The sequence below is a fragment of the Hyperolius riggenbachi genome, chromosome 1 (genome assembly GCF_040937935.1).
Source record: "Hyperolius riggenbachi isolate aHypRig1 chromosome 1, aHypRig1.pri, whole genome shotgun sequence".
NCBI lineage: Eukaryota > Metazoa > Chordata > Amphibia > Anura > Hyperoliidae > Hyperolius > Hyperolius riggenbachi.
This window is the reverse complement of record NC_090646.1, coordinates 668,457,406-668,480,419: the sequence shown is the minus strand read 5'-3', so window position 1 is coordinate 668,480,419 and position 23,014 is coordinate 668,457,406. Positions and strand designations below refer to the sequence as shown.

General features: G+C 43.5%; 1 protein-coding gene across 5 annotated transcripts in view; it reads left to right on the top strand.

The window, feature by feature from the left end:
• Positions 1–23,014, top strand: part of CNTFR (ciliary neurotrophic factor receptor) — an 841,679-nt gene that overhangs the window by 397,021 nt on the left and 421,644 nt on the right. For all 5 annotated transcript variants that reach the window (XM_068253005.1, XM_068252965.1, XM_068252959.1 and 2 more), the window contains one exon: positions 6,707–6,813. The gene's annotated coding sequence lies outside the window, so the exon portion shown is untranslated. The remainder of the gene's footprint in view (positions 1–6,706; positions 6,814–23,014) is intronic.

Genomic DNA, 23,014 nt, shown 5'->3' with positions numbered 1-23,014 from the left:
CCTCTCTCCGGTGCCCCATCCTGTACTTCACACGCCATGCCCGGCGGCCCTCTCTGGTGCCCCATCCTGTACTTCACACGCCATGCCCTGCGGCCCTCTCTCCGGTGCCCCATCCTGTACTTCACACGACATGCCCGGCGGCCTTCTCTCCAGTGCCCCATCCTGTACTTCACACGACATGCCCTGCGGCCCTCTCTCCGGTGCCCCATCCTGTACTTCAGATGCCATGCCCTGCAGCCCTCTCTCCGGTGCCCCATCCTGTACTTCACACGGCATGCCCGGCGCCCCCCTCCGGCACCCCATCCTGTACTTCACACGCCATGCCCGGAGGCCCTCTCTCTGGCGCCCCATCCTGTGCTTCACACGGCATGCGTGGCGCCCACTCCGGCGCATCATTGTTCCCCCTGCTGTGGAGTTGTTCGCCTGTCACTCAGGTTTACCAGCGCTCGGGCTGACGGATGCCGAGATGTCGGCTTTCTTAAGCACGCAGTCACTTTCCTCTTCAGACGCTGAAGGTCTCTCAGCGTGGAGATGGGGTGATAAACCGCGCAAGAGGCGAAAATCTCACGGGCGATTAATAACAATGATGGCTGGTGCCATTAGCGGGGGGAAGGGGGAGCGCGGGCGACGTGAACCTGCCGAGTGATGTATCTGTGGTGCGCGGCGAGCAGAGCTGTCCTTCTACGATAACAAGGCGCGCTTCATCCTCGCTTATCGCCTCTTCTGACAGGAGCCTTTGTCTGGCGTGTCACCAGCCTCTCCAGCCGCTCCCCGCGTTTTATGAATATATTCCTCACCTGCCGCAGTGACAGCCGGGGCCAAAACCGCCACATTCCTCGCGGGGTCGTCCATCATGTCGCGTCAATCTTTCTCTGGAGGATCCATCAGCGTCCGCCTCGCCCCTATCTCGTCCCGCTCTCCGCCATCTCTGTTATCACACTCAGCCCTGCGACATTCAAGTTTGGGAAAAAAATCCTCTGGGCTTGATAGAACTTGTCTGAATAGCGGGCAGGACGTCCAGTGACTCAGAACTTTCAATATTAAGATTAGTATTTGACCTGGTAGAAGTATTGGCAATTGTAGTAGAATTAATTGCAGCAGTTGTGGTGATGGGAAGAAAGAAAAACTGGAACAGTAATACATAGCTCCCAACTGTCCCTTTTTCAGAGGGACAGTCCCTTTTTGGGAGCCCTGTCCCTCTGTCCCTCTTTCACCCTCATTTGTCCCTCTTTCAGGACTTTGTCCCTCTTGCTATGTAAATATATATATTTCTATACTAAAATGTGTTTGACTGACTCCAAACTTTATTCCCAACCTTTAAATTGATATATTACTAATTTTAAAACCAGGATAGAGAGGACCAGTGTGGTTTGAATTATAAAACAACCTATTTTTCTTATGAAATCTTTATGGTATGCGTGACAAGAGGCGTGGTGAGGGTGTAGCCAGGAGTGTGGTAGGGGCGTGGCTTAAGTGTCCCTTTTTCTCATCTCAAAAAGTTGGGAGGTATGGAAATATTGGCTGTAATAGCAATAATAATAGGGCTGGCAGTAGTATTTTGAATGTATTTATTTAAGTATTTATATGGCACAGAGTTGTATAAAGAATATATTGTCTTGTCACTAACTGTCCCTCAGAGGGGCTCACAATCTAGTCCCTACCATAAGTCATATGTCTATATCATGTAGTGTAGTGTATGTATCATAGTCTAGGGCCAATTTAGGGGGGAGCCAATTGAAACTTATCTGTATGTTTGTTGTTTTTTTTTTTGTTTTTTTTTTTGGGGGGGGGGGGGGACCGGAGTGCCTGGAGGATACCCACACAGACACAGGGAGAACATACAAACTCCTTGCAAATGTTGGCCTGTCTGGGATTCGAACTGGGAACCCAGCACTGCAAGGCGAGAGCACTAACCACTACGCCACCACTATGTTACCATGTTGCCCAGTAGTCCATATGCAATTAACTTTTTTCTCCTGAGGTTTCTCCTACTCAATAAAATCCCATTTAAATCCCCAGCAGCAAAATAGTTTTGGCAGCACTTTTCCGCCTATTTTTTGGTACTTTTTAATTTGTGAAGTGAAGAGAAAAAAGTTAACTGCATACTGGCTCTTTTTATGAAATGCAGTTTAAACCACCAGCAAGCAAGAAAATTCTCAAAAAATGTAGATAGTATCTTTTTACCTACATTTTGGTACTTTTTTTTTTTGTTGTAAAATGCTGTAAAGTTATTTTGAAAAGAAGAGGTAACTGAGATAACTGAGGAGAACACGCTAATTGCATATAGGCCATTACCCCCTATTCATTTTACTTTTTCTCCTGACTTTTCTCCTAGGAGATTTTTTTTTTATAATCTTCTCTTTAAAATAACTTTTCCGAACTTTGCAATTAAAAAAAAAAAGTACCAAGAAGTAGATGTAAAAGTTCTAACAAAATGATTTTGAGTGATTTCTTGCTTGCTGGTGGTGGTTGAAAATTCATTTTACTGACAAGGGCCCGTATGCAATTAACTTTTTCTCCTAGGAGATAAAATTTGTCTTCTTTTACGTTGCAATTAAAGGATACCCGAGGTGAAAATAAACGAATTAAATAAACAATTGTATCTAACCTCCTTCTTCTAAAAATAACTTTTTTTAAGAGATTACAGTTTTATTTTATATTTAAATCTACTTTTTTAAGTTTTTATTGTTTTTGCTCAATGACACATTCATTGAAGTATGCCAGAGCTAAAATCCATGAACTATTGACCCTTTTTATCTCTTTCCTGCTCTCAAAAGCCATTTTCTGCTAGGAAAGTGTTTTGTAGTTGGAATGTCTTATCAGTGAGGGTCACACTGTAGTCACTTCCTGTCTGAGTCAGGACTGAGTCAGCCACTTACATACCTGATATTTAACTCTTGCAGGCAAAGAAAGAAACCAAGGAACACAGCCTAGTTATTTGTGTGCTAGGCACTGTACATACACATGTCTATCTCATTATGTCACATGTCAGTTCGGGTATCCTTTAAAAAAAGTTTCAAAAAGTAGGTGGGTTGAAAAAAGCGTTTTATTTCTAAGGTGTGAAAGTGTCACCAAGGAGAAAACTTAGGGGAAAAAACAATGCCACTTATAAGCGCATCACATATATGGGAAATTCTGCAATGAGTTAGAAAGACATTTCTGAAGAATATGGAATTCCCATTGTAGAAACAATCCCACAAGTACGCTCAACACTTTGATGAATAATATTTAGAATACATCATGGATCCAATATGCATTCTATATATATATTTTTTGTTTTCAGTTCTCTATTCCTTCATTTCAGAGTACAATGGTCTCATATTGTATTTATATTTCAGACCATTTTTACTGATGGTATTTTTTACTTGCTTGCAGAACACACAAAAGTTGGCCGATGTTAGTAGCTTTTACACACAAGTATTTTCCAGACGCATCACATATTGATGTCCTACATATAGGAGTAATGGAGAGGGGTCTGGAAGGTGCTGTGCGGATCGTAACAATGTGCGTGGCTTCAGCCTGCATAAAATAGCTAAATAGCGAGCGTATTAGCCCCGCGGGACGCATCGCTTTGAGAAGGTGGACGTTGGACGGTGTCCTGCAAGCAATTATTAGCGCAGGTTGTAAGCCTTGTGTACAGTAACTTAGCAACGCTCTGGCCCGACGCGATGGCTTTTATTAAACAATACTACAAGTGTTTGATTGTGAGCGCACAGGATGCGCGGCCGAGCCAAAAATATTCACTGAACCTTCCGTCTTCCAAGGCAGGAAAATATATTTTCCATTCCTCAAAAAGAGTGCGTTTCCGAAGACTTAAAATCACACTTAGCGTCGATCAGTGGGACAAATGTCAGCTTTGATAAGTTGCATAGTTACTTTATATCGTACTTTTTTCCCATCTTGATAGATACAAAAAATGTGGCTCCGATGGTGTAACTTCCTTGGTGTGCCTCTGGAATGTCCAACTCCAGGTCCTCGAAGGCCATATCCACTCCAGTGCTTAGGAAGTTCTGAGAAATGGAGAAATGCGTTGTGCTTGATGACCCGCACCTTTCCTTAATCCGTCCCATCAATTAATTGAGATGTGCCAAAAATGTGTGAGGACCTCGGCCCTCAAGGACTGAAGTTGGACATCCATATACAGAAAAAAGGCAAGAGACTATATGACTACGTAAGGTTTGGAACGATCAGATGAGAGTATAAGGGAGGACAGCAACATTATGAACCCCAGTACACAAAATGAACAAATCTTAACTATCCAACAAAGGGAAGTGTTTGTTTCTCTGTTCCAGCAAGTGATGATAAATACCCTGTTTCCCTGAAATTAAGACATCCCCTGAAAGTAAGCCCCAGCATAAATTTCTAGCATGCTCAAAATATAAGCCCTACCCCGAAAGTAAGCCCAAGCTGTAGTAAGGGGAAAAGGTATGGCAACTTGTGTTTTTACTGGAGACGATGTTCTTGCAGGTGGGACCATGGCTCTGTCATTGGACCAATCCCTGCACTCGCTGCTACGCAACAATGGAGCCATGGTCCTGCCTGCAAGTCCATTGGCTCCAGTAGAACCAAGTTTCCGTACTTCTTCCACATAGGCTGAAGCTCGGGGACACGGCCGCATGGAGCAGGGGGTAATCAGAGGACGCGGGACACCAGGAGGATATGGGGGAACAGCGGAGGACAAGGATGACAGGGGAGAGAGTAGGACAGAGGGGGACACCAGGAGGACACTAAAGGTACAAGGGGGACACAAGAGGAGGATCCAGCAGAGGAAGAGGCGGCACTGTGGGGAAGGCAGGAGGACACACAGCACAGGAACTTGTGTGTTCATAGAAATATAAGACATCCCCTAAAAATAAGCCCGAGCACATCTGTTGGTGCAATAATTAATATAAGACTCTGTCGTATTTCCGGGGAAACATGGTATCATCAGAGGGACGTGTTTGGGGTAAGGGAGGGTAATTCAATGTAAATTAACCAGTATTTAGTCCCTACAATACACACTTGAGGTTTACTTTCATCTTCCTGTCATATTGGTAGAAGAATAACTGCTCTTACTCAATAAACTCCGGAATTATGAAATGACTTTCATTCCAGAGTATACAGTTCTTTCCGGGTGGGGCATTTGTCCATAAATTTAGAGAGTGTTCAATCTAGCAGCAATATATGCCTCTCTCATCATTAAACTGTATTTGGTTCTGTGGATTATTTAATTCAAATGTGGAAGCTCCTCTGAGCTCCAGTTATTCAGTGATGACCTTTTTCATTGCTATTAGCTTATGCAAAGACGGATCTTAGAGTAAACATGAGGTGAAAATAAACTAATCAGATAAACAATTGTCTCTATCCTCCTACTCTTGAAAATTACTTTTTTATATATCCCACAGTTGTCGTTTTTTTTTTTTTGTTTAAAAACTTAAACAGTGGATTTAATGTTTTATTGCCTGTGTTCAATGACAGTCTTTCCTTTTCCCAGAGCTAGAATATATGGATTATTGGCCTTGTTTATCTATCCCCTGCACTCATGACCTGTTCTCTGGCAGGAAAGAGTTATGGCTGTAATTCCTTATCAGTGAGGGTTACGCTATGGTCCTACTGGGTCCTGACTGGAGAGAAACTGTCACTTGCATACCTGAATGTTTAACTCTTTCAAGCAGGAAAAGAAGAAAATGAACACAGTCTGGTTATTAGTATGCCTGCGCTGTACATATACATCTCATCATGTCACATGTCACCTTAAAGTATACTCAATTTGGGGAGTTACTGTATCCCCCTCTCTTTTCTGCTATATGATTGAGAATTTTGGGGCACTTTCCGCAAACCCCCGCCCCCCCACCACCAATTTTCTTATGCGCACTGTTTGTATGCACACAGCCTTGTACAGGGTGCGTGTAATTGTGCTTTGAGTTAAAGGGAATCTGAAGTGAGTAACATATGGAGGCTATATATTGTCCCACCACTCCAGTGATGTTTAGCCTGAGCTATAATGTCACGCAGCCTTTTGACCCAGAGCACTCTGGGAGATCATGTGATATCCCTGCTCCCTTCACAGATTTAAACCCAACTAAAACTCCACAGCGATTCGCCTTGCCAGCAATAAAGATGCCGGCATCACTGATAAATTTAAAGGACAACTGAAGTGAGAGGGCTATGGAAGATGCCACATGTATTTCCTTTTAAACAATGCATAGTGCCTGGCTGCTCTGCTGACCCTCTGCCTCTAATACGTTTAGCCATAGACACTGAAGAAGCATGCTGATCAGGTGCTCTGACCAAAGTGGGGATGGTGTAGCCGCATGCTTCTTTCAGGTGTGTGAGTCAGAGCAGGACAGCCAGGCAACTGGTATTGTTTAAAAGGAAATGAATATGGCAGACTCCATATCCCTCTCACCTCGGGTTTCTTTTACTCCAGGCCAGAGTTTCTGGATCTCTTACAACCTCAGATGATCCCTGGCCGGGGGAGTGTTAGTGAATAAGGCCCCGTGTTGTTACAGTTGATCAGTTTCACATGCACACGCTGCTAGCGGGACTCTGCGCGGAAATGTGTGTCTCGTTGCGTTTCGTCCCGCCCCGGGACCCCGCTGAGTTTTGAGGAGCGTTCCCCCGGTCTGGGCTGTTTGTCGGTCATCAGATGTGAGAATTGGCCGCAGAAATCCCTCTCCAGGTGCAAACTTCTTATTTTTGTTTTCTTTTCTTGAATCTCCTGCAGATCCCGGCAGCTGCGGTGCTGTGCAGTCGCTCTCCCTGTTGGGTACTTACGCGGATAGCTGCGTGCGGTTCATGAGCGGACGCCGGGGCGACGCTTACTGACACAAGGTATGTACATGTACGGATTCCTGTCTTCCCATACTGCTCTGCTCTTTCTGTTGCAATTTTATATGAACAATAGGTTTTCAGTAAAGGCTTGGAGGAAAGAAGATAAAAGTGTAAGTTGTAGGATAGCTTTCCTATCCTGCTGTTTTTAGTGTTCCCTGTCAGAGTTTTAGGAGCAAGAAGTTTTGAATCAGGTTGATACTATTTATTTAGGTAGAGTTTTAGGAGAAATAGGATATGAAAATTCTGCTGAGTTCCATGTTTACTGTTTCTCTGTAATGCCAAACGTGATATCACTTCTGCCATTTTCAGTTTTATTTTTATTGTTTGTTTGTTTTTTTCTTCTCCCGTCTGCCACAGCTCACTGTCCTAGCCACAGCAGACCTCACCTAGACTTCATGTTTCCATCAGTGTGTAAACTCTTCAAAATGGGAGGGGGATTTAATTATCTTCTGGACATAGTGTCTTTATCTTATCTGAAATAGGAAGCTTTTTGTTATTTGCTGAGATGAGCTTGTTTCTGTAGCTAAAAATAATAGGAAATCGGCCCAGGTAAAAGAAAAAAAAAAGATGGGGGACCTATAAGGTGCATACACACGCACTACTGTAACAAACGACGGGTCCGTCAGACCCTCCCGCTAGGCGGGCGTTCTGCCAACAATAGGACATGTGTACATGCTGTCGGCAGACTGATAAGACTGTTTCTGACGGATCTGCTTAGCGGATAAGGTGGCCTGAATTGGGACAGGCCACCTCCTATTGGGACAGGCCACCTCATATATTATCATTTCATTAAAAAGTTAGCTCTCATGCATTGTGGCTGCTTTGTCACACGTTTATGGCCATGGGTCTTTGACTTTAAAGAGAACCAGAGATGAAGCACCCTCATGTATTTTACCATATATATCAGTGGGAACATTAGAGAAACACTTACCCTGCTCTCTGTTTCATTATTTACTGTTCAGATTGCTTCTAATCAGCCCTGATAAAATCCCAGACTGAGCATTCAGTCTGGCTTTGCTATAATGACTCAGCTATAATGATTCCTGAGCACAGCCAGCAGGGGGCAGGCTTGGGCTTGAAAAGACATCAGAGAAGACAGAATCAGCTATAAAGATTCCTGAACAAAGCCAGACTGAATGCTCAGTCGGGGATTTTATCAGGGCTGATAAGAAGCAATCTGAACAGTAAATAATGAAACAGAGAGCAGGGTAGGTGTTTTCTCTAATGTTCCCACTGATATATATGGTAAAATACATGAATGTGCTTCGTCTCTGGTTCACTTTTAAAGTACAGGGATTTAAAGGAAACCTGAACTGAAAATAAAGTTATGAGATAAATAATTTGTGTGTAGTAACTACCGGTAATAGTAAACAGGACATTTGTGTCATAGAACGGTGTCTCAAATATGTGTTTTCATTTTAAGATCTGAATTTTTAAGACTGCTTTGTCTTTGACCCCCAGAAAATTAATGGCGTACATATATAAAAGACGACCACACATTTAAGTGCCTGATAATACTGATTATAGACTATTGGTAATGTTACTGATATTCCACGAATTACCCTCCGACCCCATTTATGCCTAAAACTACCCCTGCCCCTAACTGCTCCTCACACTAAACCATCCAGTAAAGTTAAAGGGAACCACTTTGTCCTCCTTGACGTATAAAAACGTCAAGGAGGACAGGCGCGCGCCCGATCGCGCGCGTGCACGCGCACTCCCAGCCGCGGATTCGGTAGCCCAGGAATCAATGTATCGGGCTATGGTGCCCGATCACTGATTCCTCTCCCCCGCTGAAAAAGCGACAGCTTCTCTCGGAAGCTACGCTTTTTCTGAGACTATGTCCCTCTAAGCGTACATTGTACGCTTAGAGTGACGTCATGTAAACAAACTCGAGGTTGCCATCTTGTGGCCAAAGAGTAAAACTACATCTAAAAGTAAAAAAAAAATTACATTACACACACTTTTCCCTAAATAAAACACTATTTACTTTCCCCCCCCCCCCCCCCCCCCTCCCAAAAATACCCACATAAAATGTTTAACACAAAAACAAAAAAAAATTACAATTTAAAAAAAAAAAAAAACATAAATATTTACCTAAGGGTTTAAACTATTTAAATATCTATGTAAAGATGAAATATTTCTATATATTTTTTTTTTATAAGCCTGTAAATAGTGATGGATGCAAAACGGGAAAAATGCTCTTTTATTTCCAAATAAAATATTGTCACCATACATTGTGATAGGGACATAATTTAAACGGTGAAATAACCGTGACAAATGGGCAATTACAATACGTGGGTTTTAATTATGGAGGCATGTATTATTTTAAAACTATAATGGCTGAAAACTGAGAAATAATGAATTGTTTCCGTTTTTTTCTTATTCTTACTGTCAAAATGCATTTACAGTAAGGTAGCTCTTAGCAAAATGTACCCCCCCCCCCCTCCCCCCAAAGAAAGCCTAATTGGTGGCGGAAAAAACAAGATATAGATCAGTTCATTGTGATAAGTAGTGATAAAGTTATAGGCGAATGAATGGGAGGTGAACATTGCTCGGATGCATAAAGTGAAAACGACTGAGAGCTTAAGTGGTTAATTAAGCCATAGACCCTGAACAAGCATGCAGATCAGATGTTCCTGATTGATGTCTGACTGCAGTTGCCACATGCTTGTTTCAGATGTACGATTTAGACACTACTGACACAAAGGATCAGCAGGACAATTGTTTAACAGGAAATAAATATGGCAGCCTCCATTGGTCTTGCACTTCGGGTTCCTCTTAAGGTCAGTTAAGAGTTGATGATAGTGCGGCTGGATAGTGTACTGGTTAAGGCCTTTGGGCATTGCAGACTAGGGTTTGAATCCTGGCTAGGGTTAGTACCTATTCAGGAAGGAGTTCAAGGCAAGACTCCCTGACACTGCAGGGTGGCCTCCTGAGCGCCTCCCAGTGGCTGCAGCTCTTAAGAGAGTCCAACAGGAGAAAAATGCTATACAAATGATCGGAATATTACGTTAAATAAAACTGATTTATTCCATTTCAGAGAAATCGTGGACATTTTTTAAAACTATAATTTAGAAACCACGGAACTTGGGAGGTGAAATCCAGAAACATTTTATTTGTCTGGGACACCAACAAGGAACTAAAGAAATGATACATTCTAAATGTGTGTTGCAAAAAGTATTACCTATTGGCCCGTAATCAATTCCCTTTTCTCCTAACCTTTCTCCTCGGTGATATTTTGACACCTTATTAATAAAATGCTTTTTAAACCACCAGCAAGGAATAAAATACACAGAATAAATGCGGCAGTGTTTTTTAGCCTCCTTTTGGTACTTTTACTATTGCAATGTGCTGAAAAGCTATTTTAAAACAGAAGATGAAAATGATCTCCTTGGAGGTAACTTAGGAGAAAAAGTGGATTTAATAACTTTTTCTCCTGAAGTTTCTCCAAAGGGATATGTCCACATCTTTTTAATGAAATGCTTTTTAAAGGGAACCAGAGACGAAGCACTCTCATGTATTTTACCATATAGATCAGTGGGAACATTAGAGAAAACACCTACCCTGCTCTCTGTTTCATCCTTCACTGCTCAGCCTGCTTGTTATCAGCCCTGATAAAATCCCTGACTGAGCATTCAGTCTGGCTTTGCTCAGAAATCATTATAGCTGAGTCTGTCTGCTGTGATGTCTTTTCAAGCCTAAGTCTGCCCCCTGCTGGCTGTGCTTTCCTGTTCTGTATACTGCAGCGTCACAGAGAGCTGTTATGAGATGGAAGGAGCTGCTAATGTAAGGGTATATTGAAAAAAAATATATGTATATTTGTTATTCATAAGAGGTTTTTAGAAATGGTGATTTGTCAATGAAATGTCTTAAAGGGAACCAGAGACAAAGCACCCTTGTATATTTTACCATATATATCAGTAAGAACATTAGAGAAAACACCTAACCTGCTCTCTGTTTCATCCTCACTGCTAAAAGTGTCTGGCAGTTATCAGCTGTGATAAGAATCCCGGACTGAGCACTCAGTCTGGCTTTACAGGGAATAAGTATAGCTGAGTCATTATAGCAGAGCCACAAGGGGGCAGGCTTGGGCTTGAAAAGACACTAGAGAAGACAGACTCAGCTATAATCTTTCTGTAGCAAAGCCAGACTGAGTGCTCAGTCGGGGATTCTTATCAGAGGTGATAACAGTCAGATTAAACAGAGAACAATGAAACAAAGAGCAGATTAGGTGTTTACTGTCATGTTCCTACTGATTTATAAGGTAAAATACAAGAGGGTGCTTCATCTCTGGTTCTCTTTAAGCCATTAGAAAGCAAGACCATATTCAAAATAATTTTGTTAGTTCTTTTTCACCTACTTTTCGGTATTTTTTCAGTTGTAAAATGCTGGAAAGTTATTTTAAATATTAGATGGAAATGTATCTCCAAGGAGAAAACTCAGGAGAAAAAGTGAATTGCCTATGCGCCAAGTAGGCCCATATCCAATTAGCATATTTTCCAATTGAAAAACTACCTACAAGTTGGTGAAAAGGTACTATCAAATTTGTTTTGAGTATTTTCTTGCTGGATGTGGGTTTAAAAGGCTGTTATGGCAAGGTGTGAAATATATCACCTAGGAGAAAACTTGGGAGAAAACGTGAATTGCATATGGCTCCTTGACACATGCAATTAACTATTTCACCTCAGCTTTCTCCAAGGTGATATTTTTACAACTTGTAACTAAAATGCCCTTTAAACCACCAGGAAGCAAGAAAGTAATCCTAAAATACATTTGATCACACTTTTTTTTACCCATTCTTTGGGGGTTTTTTTCAATTTCCAATTGCCGAAAAATTATTTTAAATACAAGATGAAAAATTATCACTGAGGAGAAAAAGTCCATTGCATATGGGCCAGAATGCCTTTTAGCAAACCCTGCAGTTTTCCTTTGATAGAATGTGTTGCCATGATGCCCCTCATTCTTGTGCAGGCTCTAGGAGTACCCGCTCCGTCCAATGGGCAGCGAGTATTTCGGATAAGCTCAGCAGGCGCGCGCTTCGGACGTGTGAAATTTCTCGGTGGAGCTTTGCGTACGGCGAGGAAGTTTACTGCATTCTCTCGATCTCACACCAGCTCCATAAAAATAGTTGTGTGTGTGTAATACATTAATTCTCACCTCCAGCGTAAGCCTGTTTATGAGCCCCGGCCTCTCATTGCTTCCACAGCGGAGGAAAAAGCCTGCCTGGTCTTCTGCAGAGCGGGCCGCAGCCGCCCATATGGGGGGTCTGTGGAGGACTGGGCCGCCATTATCATATATAAGAGCCACAGTTAACCTCTTCCCAACCAGGAAGGTCTTCAGTAAGCTGTCCTGCTGCATCCCGAAACTTTATTTAAAAATAAAAACTACTACAAAAGAGCAGGAAGAGGACTATAGCTGTCAGGGGAGTGACCCTGGCAATTAAGGGGTGGAGCAATATGCTTTCAGTTCATACTTTTTGATTGGTTGTTTCTGTACTGATGCTACACCAGCTGCCTACATGCAGCTATAATAGCAGCAGTACAGGGTGAACACAACCAGAGGCGTAGCTATGGGGGAGCAGGGGGGACATATGTCCCCGGGCGCAGCACTGTGAGGGTGCTCAGCACGGCCATTACACCCCCACATGCATGAGAGGCGGCTTGCTGGCTGCCTAAAGTGCCCCTGCACAGTCTCTCCCTTCCCTCTGCAGAAGTTTTAGCAGCAGAACAAGGCTATCTAAAGGGGGCACATCTGGCACATTTGGCTATTTAAAGGGGGCACATCTGGCTATCTGAATGCTGTAAGGAGGCACATATATCTAAAATAACTTTTGACTCCACCCATGACCACATCTTGATGTGTGGCCACACCCATTTTGTTCAGAGGGGGGTGCAAAATCTGTCTTTGTCCCCGGGCGCTGAACTCTCGAGTTACGTCTCTGAACACCACACCCTTATCTACCCCATCACTCAATCAGGTCAGTTCACCTTTAAGCCCCATCTACACGATACAATTCTTTGTGCGATTCGATTACGATTCTATTTACGATCCGATTAAATCCGACATGTCCGATCGGGATTCGATTCAATTCGATTTGCCATTGTTTTGCAATGGCGAATTGAATTGAATTGAATCCCGATCGGACATGTCGGATTTAATCGGATCGTAAATAGAATCGTAATCGAACCGCACAAAGAATCGTATCGTGTAGATGGGGCTTTAGACCCAACCGGTTACTATTCTCTTTTCAGATGCTCAGTCATCACAGGGGCCATAAAGGCCACTTGAGCACTAACTACAGTATAACCTTGTCCTCTTTGTCACCAATTGCAGCAGAGGGATGTGAATGTTCGCCTGCGGCTCTCATGAGAGCTCCATGAAGCTGACCCCCCTCCAATCAGCACAAGTAAAAATTCCATCATGATTGGTTAGTGCTACATATGTGCCCATTTGTGCTGCAAAAAAATAAGATTTATGCTGCTTTCGTTTTGACGATAAATAGCACTTATGTTTTCCAAAACAATACCATCACCCAGCCCACATACAACAACCTACAGACATGAAACTGGTAGGGGTGGGTAGTGTTGTGGATGTGCTCATTTGTGCTGCAAAAATCACCTTTCTATCTTCTTTAGTTTTTGAGATATTCAAGTTTTCATAAAGGTCAAAAGTTCACTCAGCCCACCTACAACATTGCAAAAGCTGAGTGAACTTCTGACCTTTATAAAAACATGAATATCTCAAAAACTATACAAGATAGAAAGATGAATTTTGCAGCACAAATGAGCACATGCACAGCACTACCCACTCACACCCGTCTGTAGGTTGTTGTACGGGGGGTGCATCATGTTACAGCCTTGGAGAAAATAAGTGCTACTATCTTCAAAATGAAGTTTGTGCCCATTTTTGCGGCACAATGTGCACAAACGTGGCACTAACCAAACAAGATGGAATTTTTATTTTTGCTGATTGTAGGGGGGGCAGCTTCACGGAGCCGCTGAAGAGCACAACGTGTGTAGCATGTGCCTGTGGTCATCACCAGGTGACAACAGGTGGGAGACCAACCAGGGTGCAATACCCCAGTGTCTCTTCTCCAATCAGGCCGCCCCCTTCCTGAAGTCAAGAAGTGCGGGAAAGCAGCTGCCCAATGCAAAGCCAGCAGACACAGCCCAAAACACCACATACCTAACCCAGTGCCTGACAACCCATCTGTAAATCACCTGCATTCCCTACTAAGGCCACTAGGGCACCTTCTATTCAATAAGTGTATATATATTGGACCCTATAAAGATAACTCATCATTTATACAATTTTTTTTTATTAACCCCTTCGATACACAACCCACCGATGTGGCCCCACTCACAGAAATGAGGCCTACCATGATATTAATTCCTCTCAGGCGAAGAGGGAGAAGAGGTGTGTGAGTCAGGTAAGAACTTTCAGTTGGCTAGAGAGATATGGGGTGGGGATATCAAGATATATGAACTCACAACCGCGATGCAAAACACAGTGGTGAGGTGAGTGGAGGGCTTAGGGTTAGGGGAAAGGTACTTACAGGGTTGGATGGATGAGGGACCTGTTGGAGGGAGAAGACAGGTTTTTAAAGTTACAGGTTTTCTTTAAAGAGGTAATACATATGGCAGCCTCCATATCTCTCTTGTTTCAGTTGTCCTTGAAGTTTGGATAAACAATGAACAACTTGTATTTACTCTTTCTTTTAAGCTTGCTTTTTCCTAATAAGTAAATAAATTAAGAAAGAAAATTATCAAACGATGATGCAAAATGAACCCAACATAAGACGGCTTTGATGAAGTATATCCGATTCAGTTGGGTACAGTACAAAAATGTACGCCGAGTTTGAAGGAAAATAATGATAATTCCTCATTTTGAGTGATTAGACGTTAGTTACTGCGCTGTTGGATGTATCCATGTTTTTCCCATCATCCTAAAGCCATCAACTATCATCCTGCAGCAGCTGGAAGAAATAAAGAAAGGAGTAATGGGATTAATCGTGCGGCTTATCAGCTGTTCAAGTCCGAAAAACTCTAAATACATTTATATTGCAGAAATAACTAATAGGCCTTCTCTTTCGGTACAGATAGTTAAGTGGCGTGTATGAAATATCAGCGGGACGGAGAGAGATGATTCAGCCGCATTAGTATTTATTAGGAACGCTGTGCGGTGTGTGATTTGCACGGCGCTGTGATTTGCGACCGCGCTGCTCCACAAAAGTGACGTGAGTCATAAAGATTATACATACCCTTTAAGGAAATGGCTTTTTAAAACTTTTATGTGTTACGCGGTTCTTTATCTCCGGCCTTCATGCTGGTGTGGGGGGAATTTAATAATAAAAAATAGCTCTTCAGGTTGTTCTGCCTGTTCCACTTCTTCACTGAGGGATCTGTGGGCTGCTCAGTACATCATCATCAGCCATAAGATAATAATAACCGTGTATTATGGCCCATACTCACGAGGGACTTTTGTCGCCTCAACACGCGGCGCGCGTGTGTTGCGGCGACAGGTCGCCCGTGAGTATGGGCCGTTGCACGCGCGCGCACCCCGAACTGTCGCCCGTCGCTCTTGTCGCCATGCGATTGAAAGTTTCAATCGCATGGCAACAGTCGCCGCCGCACCTCCGCCGCAACTGTCGCTAGTCCGCGTGAGTACGCGGACTAGCGACAGCAACCTCCATAGAGGTAAATGGAGCTTCCGGTGGGGGGAGGAGGAACGTCGGCGACAGCTTCCGTCTCGCCGCTGGTCCCTCTTCCGCGTGTGTACGCGGAGGGACCTGGAGAGAAGCTGTCGCCGGCCTGTCGCTAGCACGCTCACGTGTGCTGGCGACAGGACTCTTCTGCAGCCCGTGAGTACGGGCCATTACACTAGCTGACATTGCTACACACTGCTTAAAAGGACCTCTGTCGCAAAAATCTTAAAATGTAAAATATGTGTAAACATATACAAATAAGAAGTATGTTTCTTCCAGAGTAAAATGAGCCATAAATTACTTATCTCCTATGTTACTGACACTAAAGCTGCATACACACTTGTGATAAAAGTCTTTGGAAAAGGCAAGATCACAGACCAATTTTACCCCCTTCCATGTAGTATGAGAGCCCTACTCTACACAGTCTATTCTATGGAGCTGCACTCCCCATCAGACAGAAATCTTACCCCCTTCCATGTAGTATGAGAGCCACACCTACACAGTCTATTCTATGGAGCTGAACTCCCCATCAGACAGAAATCTTACCCCCTTCCATGTAGTATGAGAGCCACACCTACACAGTCTATTCTATGGAGCTGATCTCCCCATCAGACAGAAATCTTACCCCCTTCCATGTAGTATGAGAGCCACACCTACACAGTCTATTCTATGGAGCTGAACTCCCCATCAGACAGACATCTTACCCCCTTCCATGTAGTATGAGAGCCATACTCTACCAGGGGTCAGGAACCTTTTTGGCTGAGAGAGCCATGAACGCTACATATTTTACAATGTTATTCCGTGAGAACCATACATACAATATGTTTCAAACTAAATACAAGTAAATGTGTGCATTTTATAGAACACCAACACTTTTTAAAGTACATAAGTCTCTAAATTAATTTTAATAACATTGTTTTGCTGCCTGTTGCTAACCAATGATGAATAAAATACGTATCACTAATGTGAGTTCTGGTGCTGCATGGTTTTGTTGAGGTCAAGTGACAGTCAGCCTATTGGGCCAATCAAAGTGCGGGGATCTCATCCCACAAAGTCACTGGACCTGAAAGGATCCAGGGCGAGACAGTTGGAGCAGCTGTTAGTTTTGGGAGGAGTGCGAGTAAGTTATTGGTGCATGCTACAGCAGTAACATGCCTACTTTGAAAATGTTACTTGCGCTGCCACACTAAGCTGCGCTGCTTGTACAGTGTAGCTTAGTGAATCAACCCCTATTGATTAGTCTGTGAGCCAGATGTAGCCATCAAAAGAGCCACATCGGGCTCCCGAGTCATAGGTTCCCTACCCCTGGTCTACACAGTCTTATCTATGGAGCTGAACTCCCCATTAGACAGAAATCTTTGCAAGATGCTGCACACACAGATGCTGTACACATTCAACAGATCAGTATCTGCAAAAGATCCGTTCCTGCAAAAGATCCGTTCCTGCAAAAGATCTGTTCCTGCAAAAGATCTGTTCCTGCAAAATGCATTCATAGTCTATGAGATCTGCAGATCATCATACACACCTTGTTTAACAAACATTCATCTGCAGATCAGATCCACCAGGATGGATTTTCAGATCTGCAGATGATTGTCAGATATGCAGATGAATGTCTGTTAAACAAGGTGTGTATGAGGATCTGCAGATATCATAGACTATGAATGCATTTTGCAGGAACGGATCTTTTGCAGGAACAGATCTTTTGCAGATGCTGATCTGTTGCATGTGTACAGCATCTTTGTGTGCAGTATCTTGCAAAGATTTCTATCTGATGGGGAGTTCAGCTCCATAGAATAGACTGTGTAGAGTATGGCTCTCATACTACATGGAAGGGGGTTATATTGGTCTGGGATCTTGCCTTTTCCAAAGACTTTTATCTCAAGTGTGTATGCAGCATTACAGAAGGTAGTAGAAATATGACAGAACCAACAGATTTTGGACTAGCCCATCAACCCTGAGAACCCCCCTGTTCTCAGGGTTTTCTTTATTTGTAAAAGCACTTAGTGAATAGCAGTTGCTCCGTCCAACTGCCAAAACAGTGTGCAGCGAGCAGGGAGGCTGGCCAACATCTCTGTATAAATACTTTTCAGGGAATGTCTTTATAAAGAATAAAGGCCATGCTGAGAATCCCCCATGAAGAGATGGACTAACCCAAAACCTGTCGGTAATCTCAGATTTCTACTACCTACTGTAAGTGACAACAACATAAGAGAAAAGTCATGTACGGCTCATTTTACTCAGGAAGAAATGTACTTCTTGTTTGTATGTGTTTAAAATGTTAAGATTTTTGTGACAGTTCCTATTTAAAGGGCAACTGAAGTGAGAGGGATATGGAGGCTGCCATATTAATTTCCTTTTAAGCAATACTAGTTGCTTGGCTGTCCTGCTGATTCTTATCCTCTAATACTTTTAGCCAGAGCCCCTGAACAAGCATGCAGCAGATCAGGTGTTTCTGACATTATTGTCAGATCTGACAAGATTAGCTGCATGCTTGTTTCTGGTGTTGTTCAGACACTACTGCAGCCAAATAGACCAGCAGGGCTGCCAGGCAACAGGTATTGTTTAAAAAGAAAACAAAATATGGCAGCCTCCATATTCTTCTCACTGCAGTTGTCCTTTAAAGAAAACCTGTAACAAAAAAACAGCCCCTGGGGGATAAGGTAAGGGAATGAGGTAAGCACCTTGGGAGGGGGAAGCCTCTGGATCCTAATTAGGCTTTCCCCGTCACCTCCCGGGATTCAGCGCTGGTGATCTCATGGGCGACAGTTCCTGGCCCAATGTTATGCATAGAGGAGGGGTCAGTAGCCTTCAGACTAGCAATGCATCTGTTAATATGGAGGCGGGGCAGAGGGATGAGAGGGAGGGGAAAGGAGGGCAAACAACAACGCCATGCAGCAGGGAGGGTCAGGGATGCTGTACCCACAATAAGTGGATGAACAATCCTCGGCCGAGAAGGTCGTTACCAGCCGATCAACATAACTTTAATTTAGCGTATGTACATAGCTCATATCATTATATAGTGCATATTCAAAGTGGGACTCTGGACATATCAGAAGAGAGAGAAATTCTATTGCTGTTTTGCATTTAAAAAAAAATAATAAAAATCACTCCTCTGTAATTTGAGGCTTTCACTCATCATGCTGTGAGAGGGGTCCCCTCTCACAGCCTGATGAGTGACAGGAACACTTTTATAGGCGGAGCTGATGGCTGACATCATCTGTGTCTGATTTATGCTAAGAGCTTGGTCTGTTGGATGACAGTTGGGCATGTGTATGACTAGACGAGGGGCTGATAACAGGCGATTTGCCCAATCCAGCCGCCGGATCGTCTCACATGACTGTTGGGATTATATCGTGCAGTTGTCCGCGTGTGTGTACAGCGATGTTTGAATGACTTGTACAGTGCTTGAATGCGGCCGTATCGTGCAGTCCGTCGTTATGCTTGTGTGCGCCGCATGCATATGAGTTGTATTAGGTAAGTTGTGCAATTGATTGCTTGTGCGGTCGGTCATGTCGTCGGGTTGGTTGTGCGCTTTTTGTTGGATGTTTGTATCAACCTCAATTGAGATGAGAAAATGACATAAAGATAACAGCAGCTGTTTTGTTGCTGGCGTGTGTCAGATTTTAATGAATAGTATTTTCTGCTATAGTTTTTGCACCGGAGATGCCCTTTAAGCGGCAGGAAATCTCCCTTGCGTCCTCTGCGTACAGCGTGCAAACCTCAGCCGCACCCCGCCATTCCCTGCTTCCTTCTAGCTGTGACTTATATGCTGGAAATATCCTCCTTTTTATCATTTCTGCGCTTTAAATATAATTACAAATATTTACTTTTCTATAATTTTGTGTGAACAACATTAATCATTCCCCACTAATGGATTTTATTAAGTAAACCTTGTCTGGTTAGACTAATTTACTACTCGTCTCTTCCCACTGAAAAGACTACAAGACTGTGCTGTTCCTCAGTGGTCTGTGTGCATTATTACTTATTATTTACATAGCAACCAGCATCTTCCACAGTGCTGTACAGAGTACATAGTCATGTCACTGACTGTCCTCAGAGGAGCTCACAATCTAATCCTACCATAGTCATAGTCTAATGTCCTGCCATAGTATTATTATGTATTTATATAGCACTGACATCTTCTGCAGCACATTACAGAGTACATAGCCATGTCACTGACTGTCCTCAGAGGAGCTCACAGTCTAATCCTACCATAGTCATAGTCTAATGTCCTCCCATATTATTATTATTGTTATTATGTATTTATATAGCACTGACACCTTCTGCAGCACTTTACAGAGTACATAGTCATGTCACTGACTGTCCTCAGAGGAGCTCACAGCCTAATCCTGCCATAGTCCTAGTCTAATGTCCTACCATAATATTATTATTATGTATTTATATAGCACTGATATCTTCTGCAGCACATTACAGAGTACATAGTTATGTCACGGACTGTCCTCAGAGGAGCTCACAATCTAATCCTACCATAGTCAGTCTAATGTCCTACCATATTATTATTATGTATTTATATAGCACTGACATCTCCTGCAGCACTTTACAGAGTACATAGTCATGTCACTGACTGTCCTCAGAGGGGCTCACACTCTAATCCTACCATAGTCATAGGCTAATGTCCTCCCATATTATTATTATGTATTTATATAGCACTGACATCTTCTGCAGCACATTACTGAGTGCATAGTTATGTCACTAGCTGTCCTCAGAGGAGCTCACAATCTAATCCCTGCCATAGTCATAGTCTAATGTCCTACCATATTATTATTATGTATTTATATAGCACTGACATCTCCTGCAGCACATTAAAAAGTACATAGTCATGTCACTGACTGTCCTCAGAGGAGCTTACAATCTAATCCTACCATAGTCATAGTCTGATGTCCTACCATAGTATTATTATGTATTTATATAGCAGTGACATGTTCTGCAGCACATTACAAAGTATATAGTCATGTCACTGACTGTCCTCAGAGGAGCTCACAATCTAATCCTACCATAGTCATAGTCTAATGTCCTACCATATTATTATTATGTATTTATATAGCACTGACATCTCCTGCAGCACATTACAGAGCACATAGTCATGTCACTGACTGTCCTCAGAGGAGCTCACAATCTAATCCTACCATAGTCATAGTGTAATGTCCTACCATATTATTATTATGTATTTATATAGCACTGACATGTTCTGCAGCACATTACAGCGTACATAGTCAGGTCACTGACTGTCCTCAGATGAGCTCACACTCTAATCCTACCAGAGTCACAGTCTAATGTCCTACCATATTATTATGTATTTATATAGCCCTGACATCTTCTGCAGCACTTTACAGAGTACATAGTCATGTCACTGACTATCCTCAGAGGAGCTCGCACTCTAATCCTACCATAGTCATATGTCTATGTATGTATCGTGTAGTGTATGTATCATAGTCTTGGGCCAATTTTAGGGGAAGCCAATTAACTTATCTGTATGTTTTTGGCATGTGGGAGGAAACTGGAGTGCCCAGAGGAAACCCACGCAAACTCTGTGCAGATTGTGCCCTGGGTGGGAATCGAACCAGGGACCCAGCGCTGCAAGGGAAGGGAGCTAACTACTACACTGTCATGCTGCCGTGGTTGATGTTCCATCTTTTCCCCCTTTAACAACTTCATCAGTCATTGGATGTAGAACAGAGCGAGCTGCGCCGCTGCTAGCATTGTATTACCGGGCAATGCAGGACAAAGCTGTGCAGCTGCCGCTCCCCCATGGCTCCTCCCACACCTGCTCAGTGCAAATTTACCACAAAGCTATGCAGCTGCTGATCCCCCATGGCTCCTCCCACACCTGCTCAATGGAAATTTAACACAAAGCTGTGCAGCTGCCGATCCCCCATGGCTCCTCCCACACCTGCTCAATGGAAATTTACCACAAAGCTGTGCAGCTGCTGATCCCCCATGGCTCCTCCCACACCTTCTCAATGGAAATTTACCACAAAGCTGTGCAGCTGCCGATCCCCCATGGCTCCTCCCACACCTGCTCAATGGAAATTTACCACAAAGCTGTGCAGCTGCCGATCCCCCATGGCTCCTCCCACACCTGCTCAATGGAAATTTACCACTGCACCCCATCTCCCTGTCAATCTATTAACTGAAGTGAGAGGGATATGGACGCTGCCATATTTGCTTCTTTTTAAAGGAAACCTGAGATGTAAGAAAATAAAAGTTTTATACATACCTGGGGCTTCCTCCAGACCCTGCCGCACCGATCGCTCCCATTCTGCCATCCTCCGCTTCCTCGTTCTCCCAGTAGAAGCCCTATTAGTTTGGCCAGTCTGGGGGTACTGCGTCTGCACAGTACTACTACGCAGAGAACGCTCCCAGCCACGGAACAGGGGTGCGCGCGGGCGAACTGCTCCTGTGCCGACTGGCCCCGACCTGCCAAGGGCTTCTACCACGCAAATGAAGAGGTGGAGGAGGACGGCGTGGGAGCTAGCGGTGCGGAGGGGGCTGGAGGAAGCCCCAGGCAGGGGCATAACAATAGCCCCTGCAAGGGATGCAGCCGCAGGGGGGCCCTTAGTGGGAGAAGACTGAGTGGAGGCCTGATGCTGGGGCCCTTCAGGGCCATTTGGAGGGGTAGGAGGGGTGCAGCGCAGGTAGGGGGAGAAGCAGACACAAACAGCAGCGGGGAGGGGGATCCGAATCCCCCCTCCTCACCTCCAGCTACCATCAGCAAAAGCTGGGCGGGGGGTTTCCAAAATTTTACAGAGGGGCCCAGTGATTTCTCATTACGTCCCTGGCCCCAAGTATGTATATTTTCTTACATTTCAGGTGCACTTTAAGCAATACCAGTTACCTGGCTTTCTTGCTGATCCTCTGCCTCTAATACTTTCAGCCATAGCCCCTGAACAAGCATGCAGCAGATCAGATGTTTCTGACATTATTGTCAGATCAGACAAGATTAGCTACATGCTTATCTCTGGTTTAATTCAGACACTACTGCATCCAAATAATCCAGCAGGGCTGCCAGGCAACTGGTATTGTTTAAAAGGAAATAAATATAGCAGCCTCCGTATACCTCTCACTTCAGTTGTCCTTTAATCATACGTAATGTCTAATTGTCTATTTTAAAAATGACATGCATATATTAAAACAAAAACTTGAAAATATATGTAGATGTATCCATAAGCAATAAGGGTCATTTAAAAATGATTCTAATGATGAAGTACCGCTGTTAAAATAATGTAAAAAAGAATGCAGCAAATGACAGAAGACAGTTTAATCACTTTATAACTGGATAATTGCGGCCTGGAATTCTCTGCATCTGATTATTGCCGTTATTTAAGGCCGGGGTTCTGTGTGAAGAAAGATCTATTTTGTGAAATAATAGCAGGGGGATTAAAGTCATTCTTAAAGTAATCTGCCTCGTCCTTCATCCACATCTGGAACCATTCTCCGCCATTACATCCCCCGTGCATTAAAGAGAAGTAGTAA